Here is a 20,846-nt window from a genome sequence, read left to right as displayed (position 1 = left end):
GTTATTAATGTGCAGCCACTGCGGCAGTTATTTGTGCTGATTTCTCTTCGTGGGTGTTTATTGCCATATGTGTTCATCATTTTTACTGTGATTTTATGATCTTTGTATTTTTAGCTATAGGGATTCTTTAAGGCCTGTATTTAAAGTGCATTTCTTCCTAACCTAGTACCTGGGCCAGCTACCAGCCTGGGGCTTGCTTTCAATTCAATTTTTCAGGGATGGGAGTGTTGCTCAGTGGTAAGCACTTACCTGGCACACACAGGCCCTGAGTCTGGTCCCCACAACCACAAATAAGAGAAGAAAAGCAAAACACCCTCAGTTTCATTTAGGTTTTTCTAGGCAATATAAATTTTAGTGGCAAACTCATGCAAATATGGCTTATGGTGAAGACCATTCAAAGGAAACATTTTTATTTTTTTCCACTCCATCCAAAGGGAAGATTGCGACAGGCACCTTTTCTTCTGTGGGTCCCATTTGTTTTCTTACCCATGGTGGGTATTGTGTGGCAAGGGATTCTGGCTTCATGCAAATGTGTCTGGTCCTACCTTCTGTTCTTCTTTGGCACCCAGCTTTGGCTTCTGTTTCTCAAATACACGGCCAGTGAAACTCACACCAGAGGCTCTAATAACTGGCAGGTACCCTCCGAGATTGTGTTAGCTGGAGCAGGGTTAGGGCTCAGCCACTCCTCATGAAATCACCCTTTCTCATTGTCTCCTAGTTCCAGTTCTTTATGTCCAGCCCAGCTATTTTCTGAAAAAGATTTCTAAAAATACTTGCTTTGTATTATTTTTCTTGTTCCAGAAGGGATTTCTGCACATGTAGTCTGCCATACTTCTGGAAACTGAAGACCCAATTTATGACACTTTTTGTTGCAGTTTATAAAAAACCCAGATCAGTTTGCCCTAAATAACAGAGACATAATTAGAAACTCCAGAAATACAGTGATTTTTTTTTTGTTTCGTTTCATTCAGCATACAAATTATATGTGAGAAGCAGAATACTTCTGTTTGTCCCTCTACCTTTTATGTCAGCTTCAGTCCAAAGCCAACTCCCCGACATGGCCACAAATGGCTCCAATTACTCATAAAACTACATACTTCATATACAGATAGGTAGAGAGAGACACTCCCTTCCCTAACCATAAAAAGAGCGTCAAACTTTTCCCAAAGGGCAACCACTGAACCAAATCCAATAAGAGAAATGTCATGATCTGATTGCCTTAGTCCTGAGTTCCTAACACCCATGGGTGTTTAATGACTAATTCCTCCCTAAATCCCTGTTGCTACAAGAAAAAAAAATTTATGTTCATTTAAAAAGAAAAATTGTGATGCATTTAATTCTGACTTAAGATATGTGATAATTTATACAGTAATTCAGCAATGCAAATAAATTTACATTAATTCCAATAATTCCATTAATTTAACAGCAAATGTCAATACCGATGAACACCCATGACTAATTTTGAATTTCAATAATTTAAGAGTAAATGATACACATTTATACACAGAATAGAATACAGTATGTTTATTTTTCTTTTTTCTATGCAACTTTCCTCATCAATTATTTAACCTTTTAGGACTCAGGTACTCTCGCAGCCAAATTGTACTTTAGGGTTGTAGCATACAAAAAGTACTTTTCGGGTGAATTAAAAGCATTAAACAAGCGAATGCTTTGAAATATGTGAAAGTGGTATGTGCTCACAACAGACCAAGAGTTGTCGAAGCTGCCAACTCTTTTATCTCTTTGTTTTGGCATACATAAGTAGAGTCAATTGTTTTGGGTGGACCAAAACATTGTGAATGCTTCTGATTTGATTCATATGAAATTTCTGACTAAAAAATGTTGTGTTCAGTGAAGAGGTGAGCAGAACTTGGCCTAGAACTATTATATCAAACATATTACATCTGTTATTTATTGCTTGTATTATTTAATGTTTCTACTATCATTTCTGTTGTTTATTTAATGTGCTTTGAGGTAAAAAGGAAAAGCTTCTTATAGGAAACAGGCATTTTGTTTGAACCTGGTATAACTTTTCCAGAGCCACGACAGCACAGAGCAGAACACTTTGTGGGAGGCAGGTCTGTCCTTTGGCGAAGAAGGTGGGTTTTTTCTGACTGACTTATGTTATTCACTGGGGATCAGTCTCCCCAAATGTCATAGTGCTACATGAATGAGGAGGAAGACAATGAATATGAGACCTGCTTTCTTCAGCCACCTGTTTTGCAACATTCCTCCAAATCCAATTTAATCAGAGATCCTACTTGCATTGGTGATGGAACATATGATTTCCATAATAATTGAAGACCCTTCCCTGCTTCCATGTGATCATGAAAATCCAGGAAACTAGAGGAAGTGTGATTAGTGGTGAATGGTCACTGGCATTGACATTGTTGCTGGATCCCTGATGTTGCTAAAAAGCCTCACCTTCCAATTCCTCCACATACTCAGCTTGAGGTGGACTCAGGAACAAAGCCCTCAGCCATTCAGTCCACAAAATGCAGTCCTTGCCTCTGATCCCCAGACCCAAAAATGTAACACTCAGCTTTCTTGCCTCCTTTCCTCCATCCAAAAGATTCTGTTTTTTCTTGTTCCCTGTCTTGAAGCTCCACTTCCAATTTTCTGCTCCATTCTTCACTTTAAAAAATTTATTGAGAAATTCACATATGAAAATATTCACCCTTTTAAAGTATACAATGTAATGGTATTCAGTATATTCACAGAACCCTGCCATAATATTGCCAGAATATTTTATGGCATGTTTAGCATCTCAGATAGAAATTCCCTACCCATTTCCATCATTCTCCACTTTTTTTTTTTTTGGTGGTAGTATGGGGGTTAAATCCAGGGCTTCACACATGCTAGGCAAGCATTCTACTGCTGAGCTCTGTCTCTAACCCTCTTTATGTTTTATGTTGAGACAGGATCTCACTAAGTTGCCCAGGCTGGCCTTGAAATTGGCAGTCTTCCTGCCTCAACTTCCCACGTTCATTCTACGTTTTCCTCTTGCTCCCCTACCCCTTCAAGCCCTCAGCAACTACTGACCTACTTGCTATATCACTACATTTGCCCATTCTGAATATTTCATATAAATGAAGACATATATAGTCTTTTGCATCTGGCTTGTTTCCACTTAGCATAATGATTTATGGTTTACTCATTTCGTGGCATATTCCTCTTATGGTTGTGTAATATTCCATTATATGGATATAGTACATTTTGTTTACTAACTCACCAGTTGATGGACATTTGAAGTGTTTTCATTTAGGGCTGTCATGAATAATCCTGTTCTACACTTTTGTGATATTGTGCAAAATATTGTGTGGACAAATGTTTTCATTTCTCCTGGGCAAATTCCTGGGACTCTAATTGTTCAGCTGTATGTTGTTTATTTTTTACTTTTTAAAAAATTGCCAAGTTGTTTTCCAACGGGACTATACTATTTTGTATTTGTACCAGCAACTGTTAGAAGGATTCCAGTTTCTCTTTATTCTCACCAAAATTCATTACTGCTTGTCTTTTGAGTCCTAGCCATGCCAGTGGGTATGTAGTGGTGTGTGTTATATTTTAAATGTTTAATTAGTTGATTACATTTAAAATGGGAGAAAACCTGGGCATCTGGAATCTAGAAACATCCAGATGTTCTAGCAGCACTGGGCCTCAGTCTTCCAGGGCAGTAGCCGGCCACAGCTATGGGTGTAATGGCCGGTCTCCTCAGAACATGTCCTCTTGGTTTGCAAGCCTTGTCTTCGTTTATGAGTCCAGCACAGAGAGTGAGGGTCAGCTCCTGCTTTTCTTCATAGTTATGCTGTGGGTTTTGCAAGAGGTGAGAAGTGGTTGGTGTTCCATGTCTCTGGCCAAGCAGAAAAGGAGGTGACAGTGGAGAGGGCAATATAATTCAGTATAATTCAGAGTGGGACAGAGAAAAGTTCTTTGTGGAATTCGAGACAACCTTTCGTGTTTGAACTCGTCTTTGTCTAAAGAATGCAATTTTAAGACATCATTATGAGCAAACCATAGAAAAACAACACGTGATGAAAATTTTAACAAATGAAAGGACAGAAATTCAGGTGGAATTTTATTCTGGAAGCAAATAAGGAAATGCTACTATAAAATGAGTCATTTATTACTTTTTAAATACAAGAGAGCTTATTAAAACTTTAAAAACATATTTTTATTATATGTATTTTAGAAAAATTGTTTTTCTGGCAAAGGAAACCCTACCAAACTTGAACTAGAGTCAGTTTTCAGAATTAGCCTTTATGGGAATTCCCCAATTGTGCAAGTGAAGACTCAATTGCACACCAAGTTCTCTAACTTCAGACTTTTATTGAAAATAAACTCATTTTTCACTTTGACTCTCAATACTAATAGAATGAATAAAACTTTATTAAACAATCATAGCCATATAATATACTGAAAGCACAATGTGACATGTTGGAAAATTAGATTTCTTCAGTGTCTTGTGAGTAGTTACTCTAAATATAATATCAAACTATGTTTGGAAACACCTATATTTGGGGACAGCTGTTCTCCATTATAAAATGGAATAAAACTAAATATTGTTCTCAGAGGATTCAAGGCTAAATTTTGTAGTGTCCATTTAAAAGAGAAATACAAAGTATAGTACATGTTGTTAAAAAATTAAATTTTTCTATTTCTAAACCAGAAGAGTTGAACTATAAAGTTCCCAGTCAATCTTTTTAGTTTAGATTTAATATATAATCTAAAATACATGTTTACATTGTTGCATGTTTATACTATTCAATGCTTTTCTAATTTAGTTCTAATTGAGTGTGACTAAAGAATATTGGATTATATATTTTTTTCTCTTTCTTCTTAAAGTGCTTGCTTTCCTGGAGACTGAAGCCAGGACTCCTTTGTACTTTTTATTTTGAGGAAGGATCTCACTAAATTGCTCAGTTGCCCAAGATGAGCCCAAACTCGAGATCCTCCTGCCTCAGCCTCCCAGAGTGTTATAATTACAGGCTTTCAGCTTGTTTGATAATATATCTAGAGGTTAAATATTCTTGTACTTGGGCTGCTATACTCATATCACTGCCTGGACTCACAAATCTTTGGAGCTTTGAACACTGGCCTAAAAGGAAAGTGTTTGGGGATTCTTCCCATTTCTTTGTGGTCCAGCCCAGATGAGAGTGGGCAAATGTGTGGCAACTCTGAGAAGACGCTCAGAGAATCTCCTCTGCTGAAAGTAGGAGCACAGAGTAAACCTGAAGGAGCTGGGTTCTCAGGAAGGGGAGCAGCCAGTGGCCCAGCAGTGATTTTAGTCAGCAGGATGGAGCCCAGCATGAAAATACTTGAGGTGATGGAGCAGATTGCTGAGGGGAGGAGAAAACTTGACTTGAGTTCACTTCCTTGCCTGCTGTGCTCATGCATCTTGGCACCTGTCCTTCTACAGTCCTTCCACACGTGATTCCAAAGCAGCCTTCTCCTGGGCTGCTTGCAGGGCATCACTTCCCCATGGACAGTGCCCAGCACTGGCAGGGAGGTGCAAATGGGCCTCATGTTCTCCATGGCTAATTATACATTGGTGTTTGCAAAGGAGCGGTTCCTGGTTCTGATCCCTGCAGCAGTTGGCCTGCACCCTGAAATAAGCACTTTGATTACGTCTTTTATCTTAGCATGAAGAGTTGGAACAGGCATTTATTAGTCATAACGTTATTCACTTAAATCCAACTACAGTGCTCAACTTCGCTGCCTCCTGTGGCAGTGGGTTTCACAGGTTGGCTAAATGTGGCACAAAGTAATAGTTTCTTCCACTTGCTCTAAATTTATCAGCTATTAATTCCAGCAGATGACATTTTATTCTTCAGTGACATTGCGGAACTCTCGGTTCTTTGGCTGAGAGTACAAACAAGCCTCTGTGAGGCCTCTGACACTGCATAATCATCACGTGCCATTTCTCTTTCAGTATGGTAGCCTGGTTTCATTGACTTAGAGAAAAACCTTATGTTCTTCTAATCTGCCATCACTGCATTCAAATTTTACTCTCAGTCTTTTGGAAATCGTTTTGGGGGTATATTTAATATTAGTTGTATACATAAGGCATTCTATCTGGTAAAAGTAGGATTAATTTATGGGAAGAGGGCTCCTAAAGGAGTATCAAGGATCTTGTGACAATGATGCCTCACAAGAAGTTATCTGTGGCCATCCCTTCATCCAGGGAGGAGGTGACAGGACACATGACGAGATTTTAGAGCAATTGAGTTGGTTCTTTGCCTGCCACCACTTTGCTGCCCCTCCAGCTCTCCCAGACACTGATTTATGAAATTCCTCCATAGGGGTTCAGTTTCTTTGATTCCTATTCCAGCTAAAATTCCCAGAGAGAGATGTTATTTCAGCCACTGTCAACCATTTTCTCCTGGGCACATATTACGATGATGTATGGTGGCTGTTTTCCTTTAAATCAGTTGTCCTGCAGAATCCTGGCATTCCTGGCTGGTATCATAGGGACCATAGGGAGGATAAGAGGAGAACACATGTGCTGAGTTCAATCTGAACAGCTCTGCTATTGCCTGCTATAGATGTCACACTCTGTGAGGTTTCAGGAGATGAGAAGGTTTTACCTTGTTGTCAGTAGTTTGCATTTCTGTATTAAGCACTCAGGTTCTCATAGCAGGGGGCCAAAGTTGAGCCTCTGAAACGATTATTTGCCCTGAGTTAACTCTTATTTTTCCCTGCAATTCTTTCCTTCCTTCCTATGTTATAATCTAGAGCCACTCTCTTGTTTCCTATTCAGTTCTCATCCTTGCTCCAGTAGAAAGAAAAAGGAATAATAAGAATAGGAAGAGAAATAAAGAGCTGTTATGTGTTTTCGCTACTTTCTTTCTAATCAATAAATGGGTGGAGGACACAAACTGATGATTTATAGGAGATGCAATATAAAGCAATGTAAATGAGGAAAATATTCAAACTTTAGAAAAAATGAACATTATATTCAAACACAGCAAAAAAAAAAAAAGAGAAAGAGAAAATCAGAGCTTTTAAAAAAACCATTACAAAGATGGCATTCTTCAAAAGTTAAACAGAATTGCCATATGATCCAGCAATTTTGTTTCTTGGTATAAACTTCAAAAGATTTTTTCATTACGTTTATTGGTACATTTTAGGTATACAATACAGTTATGTTCAACATTGGGAGCTTGTACCTTTACATGATGCATTTTGGTTATTTTTCCCCCCTTCCCCTGCCCTCCCTGCAACCCCTCCACCCCTCCCTATTTACAAAGACTTTTTTTCCATTTTTTCCTTTTCTTATATTTTTTCCTTTCCCTTCCAGTTCCCCTTCCCCTTTAGACCTTTTCTTCCTATTTCACATTATCAGTTATGCATTTTGATCCTTATTTACAGTTTTAGTTTCTCACACCAGAGAGACTATTCAGTGTGTCCTGTTTATTTCACTTAAGAGTATGGCCTCAGTATGCATCCATTTAGCTATAAATGAACTCTAGTTTCTCATTCTTTATGGCTGAGTAGTACTCCATTTTATTTTTTTAAAACCACATTTTCTCTATCTAGTTTTCAGCTGATGGGCACTTGGGCTGTTTCCAAGCTTTAGCTGTTACAAATTGTGCCACTATAAACATGGGTGGACATATATCGCTGTGATATGATTCTTTGCATTTTGGGGGGAAGATACCCAGCAGAGGAGTAGCTGGGTCAAATGGGATTTCTAATCCTAGTTTTTTGAGTATACCTTTCAAGATTTGGAAGTGAGGCCTCAAATACTCAGATACTGGCACACGAACATTCATAACTGCATTATTCACAATAATTAGAACATAAAAACACCAAATATCCATGGATAAATGCATAGCTTAAATATGGGACAAATGTACAGTACAGTTTTATTTTGCCTTACAAATGAAATTCTGATGTGTACTAGGACTTGGATGAACCTTAAAAACATTTTGCTAAGTGAAATAAGCCATCAAAAACAAACAGATATTGTTTGAGCCCACTGAGGGCGATGCCCAGAACAGATCTCCAGAGGCAGAGATTACCTGGGGCAGAAGCGAGGGACACAAGGAGTGGCCCGTTCAGTGGGTATAGAGCTTCTGTTTGAGGTGCATGAAAAGTTACAGACATGGACAACAGTGAAGGCTTCAAAACGTTAGAAGCGTACTAAATGTTATTAATTATACGTGTAAAATGGTAAAAAATGCATTTTGTGATATATACCTTTGAAAAAAGTGAATGGCACTCACTTCATAAATGTTGTATTTAGTGAACTTATGTGAGAATGGCAATTTAAAGTGACACAAATACATTTTGGAAAACAGTGATAAATTTTTAGCAAAACCCCCAAATGGGGCAGGGATGTAGCTCAGTGTTGCTGCGTGCCTTCCTTGGCTAGCGCAAGGTCCTGAATTTGATCCCTGGTACCAGGGGGTGTGTGTGGGGGGGGCCCCAAATGTGTGACCTTTTGGTTTAGCTATTTTATTCCAAAGGAAATAATTTTAAAGTGGAAAAAAAAGGCATTTTCATGAAGATAATTATAGCAGTATCAAAAAAAATAAGGAAATAGAAAACAAAATTTAATGTGAAAAATGGAGGGAAATGTCATGATAAATGAAAGAAACATACAACTTTTTAAAAATTATGATTATAATTTTTTAAAATTATAATCATGATTTTAAAATTAAAATAGTATTAGTAAGCAGTAGTATTAGTAAGCAGAAAGCATTATAAAATGGCATATACTATGATCGTAATTCAACTTGCATGAATGAAAACTTTTATTGTAAATTGAAAGAATTTTGATTAATACTTTTATTTTTATTTTTTTCTTAACTTTTGTTGTTACTTTGCCTAAATAACAAAAGGTGGTACTATTTAGCAAAACTAAGTACAATAAACATTTGAAACATTGAAAATTATGTTATAAATAATAGAAAAGAGATATAATTCTTAAATATTGCAGTAGAAATTATAAGGAATATTTGAAAAGCAATCTTTTTGTCTATTATCATACCCATTATAAAAGTAAATATAAGTAAATAATACCTAAATATCAACTAGACTCATAGGAATTGACTTTGGTATAAAACTGTACATGCTTTTAGGGGTGGAAGGAGCCTGGGGACTGGTATAATATGGTTATATTCTAAAATACACATTTTACAGAGCAATAGAAAGGAAAAATAACTTGGGAGATGAAGTGGAAAAAGGTTTTAAAGATAATATTGGCAAAAAGAAGACAGGAAGATAAAACAATCCCTCAGGAAGATTCCTAGATATAAAAAACTTCAAAGAAGAAACTTTCTACAAGAAGGTGGAAAGGAGTGTCAGTGTTCTAAAAAGCCTCAACACGCCCATATATAGGGTCAGAATAAGTGTACCTGACACCAAAATAGCATTACTCTAATTATTAGGGACTTACAACAGTGGAGAAAATATGTGACAAGATTTTTTCAAATGAAGAAGTGGCTTGAAATGAGGAAATGAAAGCTGAGAACAAAGGAACTGAAGTTCATAGCCAAGAAGTTCTTTATTTGGGTAATACCACTGTTTCTTCTCTACTTGGTCTTTTTGCCTGATACAAGTCAAGTTCCAGACTTGATAGCACCAGGAGGACTCTTAGACATCACATGATCAAATAAATATCCATGTGTACTTGAGTACACTACAGTCTAGAGTATGGGAAAACTCAACTAACACTGGAGAAAGGACAGAGTGCCCCCCAGGGAATGCAGTGTCTGGGGTGTCCATCCACACTGGGTACCAATGGACTCCTGGGTTTATGAAGGGGCCCAGAAAAAGGGCTCCAACACTGCTGTGTACTAATGCTTCCTTCGTGTGAAGCTTTTCCTTTCACTCAAGTCATCTTGCTCCAGTCATCTTCGAGGATGTAAGTAACCCATCTGCTGCCACTAATAGCTCTTACCGGGACATCTCATGCTGAAATTATTCAGTGCTTATTATACATTACAGCCATTTAAGACATATTGTTCCTCCTAGGAGTGTTTCATGTAGACATAACCACATGAAATAAACAATGCCAGAAGATAACGACTCAGAGCCAAATCAGAAGTCAATCCACCACTTTAGATAGAGGAAGAAATCAGCGCAGACAGGATCTGTCTAAGACTTCATCAGGGAGGCAGGAAGGGGAAAGACATCAGTGTTTGTCAAAGTAAGAACTGAGGATCATCTGCAACTGAGTCATTGAGAAAACTGATTTTAAAACAGCAAACCAGGAGTCTGTGGAGTCAGACCTTCCACATCACGCAGTGTGGGAACTGACATGAAAAGATGGCCTCGTAGGAAGCTGTAAAGTAGAATAAGCTGTAACTGTATAAACAGAAGAAAATAATGATGACATTTAACCTTGTGTCATCACTGATGTGGAAACAAAGGTTTATGGGAGAAAAGAATCGAGGCTGGGCTCTGTGACACTGAGTCCAGGCACCATATTTAATGGTGTTTCCTAGACTTAAATAGGGTGTCTTTTTAAACTTCTCCAGGCACAACTCTTATTCAAATGATTTACTGTGTAGGAGGTGTGGGGCTTAGTAACCAGGCTTGGGATCTTCCTCTCTTTTTGCCTTATGGGGTGCGGGGAGGGGGGGAATCATTAAAAGATTATCTTCTCTTTCGTTTTACAACTCATTTTATCAAATTATACTTGTTACATCTGGATATTCAGTAGAAATGACTCAATTATAGTCTCATTGTAGGAATTCAACCAAAAAATAATAAATATGAAAGTCTGGAACTGTCACTGTGACCATCAGTATTGATGTGGGATCTCTTTTGGTGCCTTCAAATTAATCTCAGAGTGAAGGGCGGTGGTGGATTCTTTCCTTTCTCTTCAGCTTTTGTTCAAGACTATATGTGTAACTAGGATACAATCCCTTAGCTTTCTCTTTTCTCTAACTAAGAATTAGGGAATCATATGCTGTTTTTATTTCAGGGTTCTGTTACTGACTGCTCTGTGAAACAGAAGGGAATGAGAACAGTGTGCATTGAGGTGTTGATGGCTGTGAGACATCTCGAGAGCTCTCACAATTACTCTTGTCCTGCACTGTCAAAAGGCAGGTCTGCTTCTCCTGACTTCTTCACAGACTCCCTCTTTGCATTACCTTGATGAAATCTCTGTGGTATTTTGTACACTTTTAGGACTGTTGGGGTCAGGGCTAACATTGAGGCTCCTTCTCTCCTTCTTCACAGGTACCATCGTCACCCACATGGGACTCGTTCCAGGCAGATTCTGAAGATTCCAGACTGAGGTAATAACATGGGCACACATAGGATTTTCTGCTTCCCTATTTATACATCCAGGCAGTCTGACCACCAACTTCAGTCTCCATGTCGATATGGTTTGCATAAGAAAATATAAATCATGTCACATCTAGATGTTGATCATTTATCCTTTTCAGTGCTATACACATTTCTAATCACACTGGAGCTCATGAGAGAGATTTTAATTCTGGTCATGAGGAAGACATTTTTGTTCTCTCCAGGGAAGATTTCCATTCCGTTAAATTGGTCCTTTTTGTTGTTCTAGTCTCATCTTCAGTTACCCTTTTCCCTGTCTCATCTTGTTCCTGAAATGTTGACCCTGTGAATACCCCATCCCACCCCAGCTTCCTCTCCTAATCCCACAAATAGCTTCTGAGACTCCTTTCTGAACAGAAATGGCAAGTGTGCCTGTAATTCTCACCTCGAATTCCTACTACTCCTCAATTACCACCTCACTGAATGTATTTACCACTCTCTCTGTGCACAAGGAACATAATCTTAGTTCATTCAACATGGAATTGATCATGTGGCAGGAATATTAGGGTTTCTGTTGTCATCTATTAATCAAAAGCCCCACATCTACTCCCCTGGAGCACTTGCCCAGGGCTGGATAAAAGTGGGGCAGACAGCAAATGCTCTTGACAGGAAAAGGGATCTGTGCTGCTATACATACTGTGTTTTTCTAATACTGCTATACATGAGTAATGAACGCTGTGTGGGGTTTGTGCTTACTTCACATGTGCCCTTAAATTCCTAAATTATGCTTTTAATAAATACCACATATATGGAACAAGAAAGCCAATGGTGCGCTAGAGCAGAACTGAGAAAGAAAGAAAAGTGTAGAGACATATTTTCCCCATTACAGGGTACATCTTCTGTCTAAATAGTGACAAATTTTTAAAAATAGATCTAGCCAGAGAACAGTTATGTAGGAAATTACATAACAGCACAGATATGGAAGTTTAGAGAACCAACAGTTAAAATTTAGGGAGAAATTTCTCAATTCATGTAATAGAAGTATAGAAGTTAATTTAGAAATATACAGCTAATATATAGATACAAAAATCTCAATAAGAATTTGAATATATATATTCTGGGAGAGATAAACTAGTTTGAAATTTTGAAATACCTTTGATTTCAAGATTCATACAATTTTGAAATTTCAAAAGAGCACTAAATATTTGCACTGTCAGTTGCTGTAACAGTCAGTATTTACTAAAGAAACAGGTATAACACAAGATATACAAGTGTATAAGAATTTACAAGATTGGCTTACAGTGGCCACCCACAGAGTCGGATGAAGAAGAGTGCAGAGGCTCTGTCTGCACACTGGAGACTGATGGATTCAATGGAACGTCTGGAGCTCAATACAATGTTCTTCGCAAGTCCATATCAGGAGGCCAATGGGTCTTTGATGGAAGGCTGAAGAGTCCATGCTGGAAAGAAGGCTGAAGGATCCCCTCCGGAAGTGGAAGAGTCTGCACTGGAAGCCTGGAAATGATTTCTGAGGTGAAGACCAGAGAGTTCTTTCAAAGGAACGGAAGCACATCTGTCCTTCCTCATTCCCCCTTTATACCTTCCAGGCCTGAGCCTGCCTAGGGTGGGTCCTCCACACCCTAGGGTGTGGAATTGATGAGTCCTTTTACTTGGGGTTCTCTTAAGCAAACTTCTCAAGTTGACACAATCTATCAACCATCACAGTTGCTTCTTAATTAAGGAAAATATTTTGAAAGCTTTAGATTACAATTCTAAACAACTAGATTTTTGTCTGTATCAGTCCAGTTTTCTTTATTCATAGAGAGACAAATAATATTAAATATTCAGTTCATTTTTAATCTTTAGTTTAATGAAATTTAATAAAATATTGGAAATTGCATTTAATTGTGGAAAGTACATGTAACATAAAATTTACTACCTTAACCATTCTTATGTGTACAGTTCAGTGCTATTAAGTATATTCACATCAGAAACCTTCTCATCTTGCAAAAGTAAACCTTTATGTCCATTAAACAACTCCTCATTTTCCTCCTCCTCTAATTGACAGCCACCACAACCACCACTCAGCTTTCTGTATGAGTGTGATTCCTCCAGGATCTCATACAAGTGAGATCACATGGTTCACATAATTCATGAACTATTTGTTACATAATAAAATCCTATCTTATAACAATACTATAACCAAAATCATGAAAACCCACTCACTAGAGCTTTGTTGGTATATCAGATTTCTGGATTTTACCCATTAAATTTTAAAATGGAAGCTTTAAAAAATGATTTTAAAAGAAATTTTAAGAAGCTGTATGAGGAAGGAAAAAGGAAAAATTAGTGTGAAAATGGCAAGGTAAAAAAACCCACTCAAGCAGAGTTCCTTGGTGCTAAGACATCTCTCATGTCTTAGCTCAAAAGTTGCTTCCTGAAAGAAGTAAGTTTCTGTGATCATAAAAGTTCTGGAAGGCTGCATAATATATTTGCTTTAAAGACATTCACTTTGTCTATTAATATACTAAAAATTCTGAAAAGTTCTGCACATTTTTTCTTATGTTTGACCCAAAAGCTCCCCAAACTTACTTGACTGAAGGGTCTTTTTTTCTTCCCCATAAAACCTAAAATTCTGTGGAGGAAAAAGCAGAGTCTAAATCAGGAGAAGCTATCTCTCTGCCTTGCAAAACTGTTCTTCACATTTAATTTGATACTCAAACTTACATTTTTCATTCCACATTTTCCTAGTTTCTTCTGGATAGAGGTTGCTGTATACTAAGGCAGTACTTTGACGAAGACATTCTCTACTGTAAATGTCAAGTTGATTAAACTTTCATTTGAAAGAATAGTAAAGCAAGTCTGACAATACACATTTCACTTAGCTTGAGGATTAAACGACTGCATAAATCCCAGGGGCCAGGTCTATGATCCTTCAGGCTAAAATAAAAACTGGTTAGCTATTATGCTTCCATGCCATGTGAGTGAGAAGCCCTTCTCACACCATGAGGGGAACAAACTGCTCCACTGCAAGCTGCTTTTAAAATACAAGAATCAGCACGCAAAGACAGGTAAATGAAAGCATTTCTATGCGCACACAACATTAATATTTCATTGAAAAGCTGAGTCTGTACAGACTGTATTTATAGATACAAACAATAGTTCCAGAAAAAACTACATAAAGTACAAGATGAATCATTGTTACTACACAAAAGCCTCTGAGATAATTCGTGGAGTCTAAGTGGCAAAGGCTTGGGTAATAGCTAGGAAATGACTGATTTTCCACTGGAGACATTTTGTTAATTATTTCAAGGCTCCAGAGGCAATTTTAACACCTTGTGAGTCTGTCATTATGATCCATTTACAATAATGGCGATTTCTCTCTGCATATTTGACAATGTATAAATTAACTCCTTTCTTATGATATATGTTTTCCATGATTATAACAGAAAATTTGTATGCATGCCTTACCTCTTTTACTAAATTTGAACTCTTTGAGGAGAGCAGTGATATTTAAATCAATTTAATATGGCCTTTAGAATGTGACCCAGTATTTAGTACAATTATAATACATTTCGGAGAGTTAAATTTAATTAATCCTGTTCAGTTTGAGTCAACATTTTCTAGAGAAACAGCAATTTGCCCTCTTAGAATCACTGACAAAATTCTGAAAAGTTAAACCCTTCTTTCATTTGAAACAAGTGGTGATATTCACAAATTAAGGGTTCAATACATACATAGGTGTTACTCTTGATTTAATCTGACTCTGTAAGAATAAGAATTAATATGGACTTATCCATCAGAGAGTAAAAGAAAATAGGCAGAGGAGAGATGGCTCATTTGGGTACCCGAATTTATTAATTAAATATTAGATTTTGAATGTTTCTTGCACTTCTAACCATCATGTAGCTCATAAAGCCAAGGCGAAATTCCTGCTTCCTACGTGGATCTTTATCCTACTGCCTGCTTGACTGTAGTTACTGAAACTCTTCTCGGAGTACTCAGTAATGACTGCTATTCAGACCTGGTACCTCTGCCTGGCACACAGTGAACACTCCAGAATTATTTAAGGGATAAATGAAAAATAATACCTCACTTTTGTATAACTTGTTTAATGTCAAAATATTGATGTCACACCTATTTATTTTCTCATTCGGCAAATATTCTGGGAGTATGTAGCAGTTGCTAGAGAGAAGGTAGTAATTCTTCCAAGAAACTTAGTTATAGCTCTTGCAACTCAAAATACGCAGAATCCATTGGGAAAAATATCACAGCCAAGGGAAATTAGAGTTTTTGACAAAAGTGTCAAAAATTTGTTATACGTTACCAAACATTAGAAATAGCAACTATTGTAAATAATTTGAATAACTCTTGGAAGTTGGCCCATGTAAGTCCCTAGGAGACAAGTGACATGTCTGAGTCACAGGACTAAAATAGAGACCACATCTGAACTTAAGCCTTCTCTCTTGTGGGTCCATGTGAGGCTGTGTCTGCACAAACCCAGTGGGAGCTGTTCCCTCTGTGTTTGGAATGGAGGAGCTCTGTAGAAATGTCGCAGGAAGTGGTTCCTCATTTGTAGTGGAACATGGAGGAAAAAGCAAGAGCACTGATGCAGGAGTCAGGCATGATGGAGGCTCGCAGCACTTCCGCGCTGAAGAGGAAATGATGAGAGAGGAGGGGAAGGAGGGAGGGGCTTGGGGGAGGTGCAGCAGAGAATAAAATTGTACATTTTAGGAACTGCAAAGAAATACAGCGTTGTCTGGGCTCCCCACAGACAAGAGCCATTTTTGAGAGCTGCTGTTCTACCCTCCAGCCTCCAGCCAAACCCACTTCAAATCAGAATAGAGGGAGACAACTGAAACATGAGTTTGAATCTCCTGACGAGGCTGTAAATCCCACCCTTGAGTATATTCAACTATCTGTCAATTGTGGTTCCTGTGTCAGAAAATGTTCCCTGTAAAGCTGAAAGCCTTTATCTTTCTTTGGTTTAATAACATTTAAAATATTTGGGGACAAAATATAGGTGGACAATTCATAAAAATATTTAGCATTTTCAGCTCATTTTCCTTTCTCTCTGCCTGTCCCTCAATGAAGAATATAATAAATATGGAAACTTAAATCTTATAATTTATATCACTTCCCATGCCTTTCTTGGGCAGAGAGTTTAACAGAAATGCCATTTATATTGCATAATAGTTTGTGGGAAAATTTGGTTTTGTTTCACTTCTGAAAGTACCTGTAGCCCCCAACTGTCAGTGTATGGTATTTTTTTAATGTATCCCACAAATATAAGCTATTTTCCTGCTTACATGTGTTAACGATAAAAATGAGAAATATTCAATCAAATTCTTCAAATGAGTAAAACACATGCAGGGCAATAAAGTGTGGGCTCTTATGCTGAGTGTATTTAAAGTGTCACTTTTTGCATAACTTAAGAGCAAATCAAACAGAAAACAAAACCAAAATGAAATAAAGTCGAATATTTGAAGCTTAAATTTTATAGAAGCCATAGTGAAAAATCATTGAACTGCAGGGAAGTCCTGATATACTAAACATATTTTAATTCTTGTTTTGAAAGTGATTTCTTTTTTGGTGGATTTGAACTGAGCATTAATAAGGGTAGATTCTATATGTGATCTATTTCTGAAAATTATATACCATTGCATGGATAGAATCTAATTAAAAAATTAAAATGTTAAATTTTGAAGCAAAAATGATTTTGCTTACTCAACAAAATGAATTGGAAATACAAATAAAACTCACTGAATTATAAAAACAGTGAAAGTATGTAATACAATTCACTGTTTTTTGTTTTTTTTTTTGGTACTGGGGATCGAACTTGGGACCTTGCGCTTATGAGTCAGGCACCAGAACCACTGAGCTAAATCCCCAGCCCTGATTCACTCTTATTAAAATAGATTTAGTTCAATCCCCAGTACCAAAAATAAATAAATAAAAATAAAATAAAATAGATTTAGGTTATTTAAATTTTTCTTTACATTAGGCCACTAAGTCCTATGTGCCAATTCAAGGTGAGTCTGTCCGTTGATTGACTTGATTTATGAAGATTAAAAGCAGTACTTCATCATGATAAAAAAGTTATTGCATTACCATAGTCAAACTAATATCAATTTTTGAAACTTGTGAGGTAATGTAAAAAACAAAAACCAAAAAATAACATGGACCAGGCATTTAGCCCTGCTCTACCTCTCTGTTCTCTCAGCATAGCAATGTGCTTAAAACTTTCCATAAAATGTAGTAAGAAGTGTTTGGACTCTCATGTCCTGCTCTGGCTACTGCCTTATTATTCTCTTCATACTGTCTTAGCTGCTAAGGCTACCATAACAAAATACCACTAAGTACAGTTCTTAAGATCAAGGCATTGGTAGGTTTTGTTTCTCCTGATGCCTCCTTCCTGCTGTGTCCTTAGTTGGTCACCTCTTTCTGCATGTCTGTGTCCTAACCTCCTCCTCTTATATGGATATCAGTGATATTAGGGCCTACTTCAGCAATCTCTTTTAGGCTCACTTAAATCGTTAAAGACTTCATCTTCAAAGAGGCATATTTTGCAGTAAGGAGGGTTGGACTTCAACTGATGAATTCTGAGGGAGACACAAGTCATCCCATCACACAGATGAGCAGTTTGTAAGATTCTTTGCTGCAGGAGAGGTGTCAGGGCTGCTGTGACAAATGTCAGGAAGCCTAGGGTTCCTGCATGTGCCTGTCCTGTGGCCTCCTCAGAGCCCAACTGCAGATGGACCACTATTGTTCAACAGTGAATTGCTACAGGGTTAACCTGATCCATGACTCAGTTGGCCCAGGTCTGCTATGAGGGCCTGTTATAAACTCTGCCTGGCTTCTTTTCCTACTGCAGATGTTTCCAGTACTGAAGGGTCTGCTGCGTTACCTAGCCCAGGTAGTGGGGCTGTGTCCTGGATCTGCTTGCTCCTGGCCCACTCTGAGCCAATAGTCTTCTATGTCACTTGATTATTGGGCCAAGGTGATATTCTCAAGTCCTACTTGTGCTCCTTCCAGGGACTGTGGAAGAGAAGTCTGCTGCTTCCTTAGTGGTAGAAAGGATAAGATGCAGATACGGATTCTGTACCTTGGAGGGGATATTCTGCCATGACCCCAATTACTGCTCCTCTATAATTTCCCTGATATAATAGGCCTGTGAATCTTTATAAGTTTTGTTTCTTCTGGCAGGGTGAAAGGGTGTCATAATATTCCAAAAAGGAGTGAGCCACTCTGCAGGCTTAGCGGGCTCAGGGGAGTTTGGCCTGTTGGGGCTCTCTAGTTCATGTGACCTGTTATCCGCAGATCCTGAGGGCCTGGTGCTTCCCTACTGACTGTCCTGGCCTTGGTGTAGGGGATTTTTGGGGGTTAAAAATTCAGCTTTCACTTGCCTTCTCCACTAAATCCAGACTTGATCTTCCTCTATGTTTGCCTTTTGGCTGCCTGTAGGAGATTAGGGTTTATTAAATGTTACTGAGGAGGCCCTCAGGGTTTCATAATTTTGGTTTGAATTGTTGATTAATCACACTGAGCTGTCACTAATTCTCTTTAACAAATCAGAGTATGTAGCAACAGCTGTATCTCTCAGGCACCAGAAGTGTTTCTCCATCCAATGTGTGCTTTCTACCAGTCCCTACCCCAACTCACAGTTAGTGGCACTTCTCTAGCATGTCAGAGATTCTGTTGACCACTGGTAGTAATGTACTGCTTGGCACCTTGCGGGCAGTTCATTTCCAGAACCTCATTTTGGGGTCTGCTTTGTAGGCCCATTTGTAGGACCAATTGCCTTCAATTGGAAACACTAAGATGAAGAATTTCATGCGGGTTTATTGGGAAATGGTCTTTGGAGAAACACATGTAGAGAAATAAAGGTAGAATGGGACATGGAGAAAGGCTGACCTGAGCAGCTGTTGCAACTGAAGCTTCAGCCAATCCTGTAGAACTGAGCTGTGCTGAGTTTCAGGTACAAACACACAAGACAAGGCCAGTGGCCAAAGTGTGGCCGATTTTTCTGGTAAAGACACAGTGAGCCACTTTTAAATTTACACTGCTTATTACTTATATGATGTGTTAGCTTTCTGTTGCTGGGACAAAACACCTGGCATGTACAGTTTAAAGGAGGAGAGGGTTATTTTGGCTCCCAGTTTTGGAGGTTTTAGTCCATAGTTGGCTCCATTGCTTTTATGCTTGCGGTGAGAAAGAAATACAGCAGTAGGACATGGCAGAGGAAAGCGTCTCACCTTATGACAGCCTGGAAGGCCTTTGACTGAAGCAGGAAACCCTTCCTCCCCTGGTACTCCAAGCTGTCTCCCTGGGTGACTGTAGGATTTACCACCTGACTTCATGCATTGCTTGCCAAATGCTAGTATGGAAGTGGTTCCCAGAGTGTAGTAATATGATGCCCTCCAGGATTCATGTCCTTTTTGGTCAAAACAGTAAATATTTCATTTGACATCAATCTTATGTGTTTCCTCTCTGAAATGTGCAGTAATGAAAACTGCACCAGCAGGAATGGTCTCAATTTCTGCAAGTTCCCTGGTGGTCTAGTGGTTAGGATTTTCCACTCTCAATTGGTGCAAGAGGCCTTGGGAACATTTGGTGCTCCAGTAGCTCACCTCACTCCTGTGTTTCTAATTCTCCATCTCTCTTTCTCACCACAGTATTGCCTTGCTTTCTTATATCAACTAAAAATAAATGGGTAAGGGCCTTTCATTATTTCAGTTTTCTGGAACCACAGCCCTTGCTGAGTAACCAACATGAACAGGTAGTCATAAAGACCAGCAGAGCATATTTTTGTGGATAGGTGAGAGTCAGAAGCTGCCCTGGGAAATAGAGGACTGCGTGGTTTTTGTCTTTGAGGACACAGTCACCTATTTATTCTTCCCTGTTCCCTTTTGATGGCGCACTCCTCCTTTTCTCTTCCACCCTTCCCTAAAGACAAGGACTGAACCATTCTCCATGGAGTCTGGATGTTGGTAAAAACATGCTGTGTTCCCCGCTTGTTCTCACATGGTGCTTTTCTGCCAGCCGAATCAACTCTGATGTGAATTGGGCAATCGCATATGTCTACTTTCTCATCTCTTGACTACTTGATGAGTCCCTTAGCTGTTCTTTTGCTTTCCATCCTCCAAACCAGCTTTGATATCATTACTTTCACAAAAATTTTACTGACTTCCCACTGCCTCTAGAATAGGTTCAGGTGTCTTAGTCTGGTATTATAGCTGTCTGCAGTTGAACACCCTTTATATATTTGCCTGATTGATGGATGGCTGGCTCTTATCTTTATACATTAATTCATTTATTGAACATTTTTGGATTGTTTTATTTCAACTACTAGGCCTAGAGGATACTTAAAATTTTTAAAAGGGAAAAAGGCATCTTTATTGTCCCTAAAAGAATTACTTTGATTTGATCAGTACACATTGTATACATGTATTGGATTATCATACTGTGCCATACATAAATGTACCATAAATACTGTATCATACATAGATGTATATAGTTATGTATTAATAAAAATTTTAAGCATATTTAAGAAGATAGAAATGTTAATTACCCTGACTTGATCATTACACACTGTGTATGATTACCAA

General features: G+C 38.2%; 1 long non-coding RNA gene across 2 annotated transcripts in view; it reads left to right on the top strand.

Annotated features, from left to right (window-relative positions):
• LOC147828926 (uncharacterized) overlaps window positions 1-20,846 on the top strand; it is a 214,815-nt gene that overhangs the window by 60,260 nt on the left and 133,709 nt on the right. For both annotated transcript variants that reach the window (XR_015449934.1, XR_015449935.1), the window contains exon 2: window positions 11,191-11,249. This is a non-coding gene — a long non-coding RNA (uncharacterized LOC147828926). The remainder of the gene's footprint in view (window positions 1-11,190; window positions 11,250-20,846) is intronic.

Source organism: Heterocephalus glaber, unplaced genomic scaffold (genome assembly GCF_053883595.1).
Source record: "Heterocephalus glaber isolate CG9 unplaced genomic scaffold, H.glaber_assembly_v1.0 deba00000818, whole genome shotgun sequence".
Lineage (NCBI taxonomy): Eukaryota > Metazoa > Chordata > Mammalia > Rodentia > Bathyergidae > Heterocephalus > Heterocephalus glaber.
The sequence above is the reverse complement of the archived record's forward strand: the minus strand, read 5'-3'. Positions and strand labels throughout refer to the sequence as shown.